This window comes from Miscanthus floridulus, chromosome 16, assembly GCF_019320115.1.
Source record: "Miscanthus floridulus cultivar M001 chromosome 16, ASM1932011v1, whole genome shotgun sequence".
Classification (NCBI taxonomy): Eukaryota; Viridiplantae; Streptophyta; class Magnoliopsida; order Poales; family Poaceae; genus Miscanthus; species Miscanthus floridulus.
In genome coordinates, this window is record NC_089595.1 from 53,631,626 (window position 1) to 53,634,721 (window position 3,096).

General features: G+C 40.6%; 1 non-coding gene across 1 annotated transcript; it reads right to left on the minus strand.

Annotated features, from left to right (window-relative positions):
* Nucleotides 1-288: 288 nt before the first annotated feature.
* LOC136514603 (small nucleolar RNA R71) lies at nucleotides 289-397 on the minus strand. Its single transcript, XR_010773757.1, has one exon. It is a non-coding gene; the product is annotated as a small nucleolar RNA R71 (small nucleolar RNA).
* Nucleotides 398-3,096: the final 2,699 nt, after the last annotated feature.

Sequence of the window (3,096 nt, forward strand, 5' to 3'; positions counted from 1 at the left end):
GGAGACAATGGCTTTGAACTCAAACCAGCTCTCATCAACATGGTGCAAGTTAGCCAATTTTGTGGAAAGGCACATGAAGATGCAATTGCACATCTCCAACACTTCATGGAGATCTTCAGCACTTTTGCATCAAAGGATTTACTAGAGATGCCATACTACTTTGCCTCTTCCCATTCTCACTCTTGGGGAAGGCGAAGCAATGGTTCTATGCTAACAAAGATAGAAACAATACATGGGATAACTGCTTCACTACCTTCTTAGCAAAGTTCTTTCCCATAGGCAAGACCAATGCTCTACATGGGTGAATTTCAAGCTTTCATTAGCAACATGATGAATCTATCCCTGAGGCATTGAAATGCTTTCAAGACTATATATCAGAATGTCCTCATCATAGGATGGAGAATTGACTACTCATGCAGACTTTCTACCATGGGTTGACCAATAATACCTATGAGAACATGAATGCTGCTACTGGAGGTGCTTTCCTATCACTCACAGTCCTAGGTGCAACAGCCCTCATAGAGAAGATGGCCTCCAACCAAGGTTGGAATAAAGAATGTCTTTAGGCCCGTAAGAGGGGCGGTGGTATGCATCAACTCAAGGAGGTAGACATGCTATTTGCCAAGATGGACCTACTTATAAAGAAGCTCGAGGACCAAGCTCATGAGAAGCAAGAAGTCATGCACATTAATGATTCTCACTTGACATGTGAAGAGTGTGGAAACACTGGGCATTCAGGGAACAACTGCCCTAAAATCCATGAGGATGTGAACTTCATCAACAATAACTACTTTCGTCCTCAATAGAATCAAGGATTGAATCAGCAACAAAGGCCAAACTACCAAGGTAATTACCAAGGTAACTATCAAGGTAATAATAATTTCAATAATCAACCACACTTGAGAGAGTTAATTTCTAGCCAAGCTAAAATAATGGAGGGCTTATTTAGAAAGTTAGCTTCTAATCATAGAATCCTAGAAAATATAAGTAATAGAATGGATAACTTCTCCTCTACCATTATGAACCAGCATAGCTTTAATAAAATGATAGAATCACAAATAGCTCAGCTGGCGGCTGTTGTTCCTCTGAACGACAAAGGTAAGATTCTGGGCAACTGAAAGATCTAGAAATTGCAAATCTTATCGATATTCACAATGCAGCTTACTACCACACGAATCCATCAATGGGAAGCTGGATAGATTATTCCTTTCCTGACAAGAAGAGCGATCTAGGAAGACCTGTCATTCCCATCGCCATTGGACCTCACATATTCTAAGAAGCTATATGTGACTTTGGATCAAGTGTCAACATCATGTCTAAGGTATCTATGATAAAATTAATGAAGATACTTTGTTGTACACAAATATGTGTTTGCAGCATGCAGATCAGTAATTGTGCTACCTCAAGGGAGTTCTTGAAGATGCCATTGTTCAAGTGGGACAATCATATGTTCCCATAGACATTGTGGTTTTGGAAACAGGTAGTGATGTAAGGGCACACATTATCCTAGGCCGACCCTTCCTAAGTACTACAAAAGCCATCATCTACGCAGACAGTGCCAAGATCTGTTTCACAATCAAGGATAAGAAGGAGAAATTGACTTTTAAGAATTGTATCTTGCAATCTCCTAGTCATCCACAAATGGCGTACCTACCCGAAGACACCACAGTGAGCAAGAAGAAGAAGAACAGGAGGAGGAAGAGCAGGACTAGGCAGCCACAAGAAGAAGCGGTCAATATGATCAACACACTCCATTTAGAATACGACCACCTATTCACTTCACCATATCTTACCAAGAAGGATGATCTAGGCATACCCACAATCGAGTGTATCATTGGATAAAGAATCTTCCACAAGACCTTCTACGACATTGGATTGGGTGTCAATATAATGTCTAAGGTAACATATGAATACTTATTTTGTGATGAACCTTTGTTCCCTAGATATATGCAATTGTAGATGGCGAACCAATCAATCCGATTTCCAGAGGGAATAGCTAAAGATGTCATAGTAAGAATACATGATCAAAATTCCCCTGCCGACTTCATGGTTCTGGACATGGGAGAAGAAGAAGACGATACATCCATCATCCTTGGAAGACCATTCCTCAACACGACCAACGCGATCATCTACATCGGATCTAGACAAGTCCACAAGCCAAGCAGGTGTGGAAAGAAAAGGTGGCATCATCATCAGAGTCACCATCACTAGAGGTGCAACCATCAAGGTCTCCATCACTAGGACCAATAGATGCACCTAGAGAGTAAAGGACTATCTCCAGTCAAGTTCTATCCAGAGGACATAAAAATTCAAACCCTCGCCAAGAGGTAAAAAATTGGTAGTTATCCATATTTAATTTTTCACATTGCATGAATTATGTTTTACTTTAGCATATTTACTTTTTTGCATATGCTTTGCATTTAGAAAAGAAAATAAAAATCTTATCATTGTTGTATTATAAAATCCTAAGCCCCATGTGAATGATTTCTTAGAGTGCAAAAACCCACAAGAATATTCACTGTGGTGGCATAAAAATAAATAAAAATACCAAGCGTACAATTATATAAGAAAATCTAGAAAATATATTAGACAGATGTTGGTGTTTCTTAGCGTAAGCAGAGGAATCCGCAAGCGCACGAATACACCATTATAGCACTTCACCCAGAGATATTCAGTGTATCGTATTTTCCCAAAGGAACGGATGTGCGAGTCTCTTAGCTAGTTCACCTAAAGAAAACAAGAGAAAGGTAGCTTGGGTAGTGAGATTTTTCTAAGGATAGATATCCTAAGCAAAGATAACTCTAACACTATAGACTAGTTTTGGGCACTGGGTCCCACCTGGTCTGCCAGACGAGGCCCGCTTGTAGCCTACGTCGAACCCGGACATGGAGGAATACGAGGGATAGACAGAGCTATCACCACCTACCGCATACCCCTCAACCATGGGGAACAAAGTAAACGAAGATAACTTCTAGCCTAGACACCACATCTACGCTATCGACTATTACTCTAGCATGCATGCAAGGGTTATCTGTCTCTATCAGGGCCCTTCTACTAGAGTACCCGCCAAAAGGATGGACGAGGAACCCACAAGTT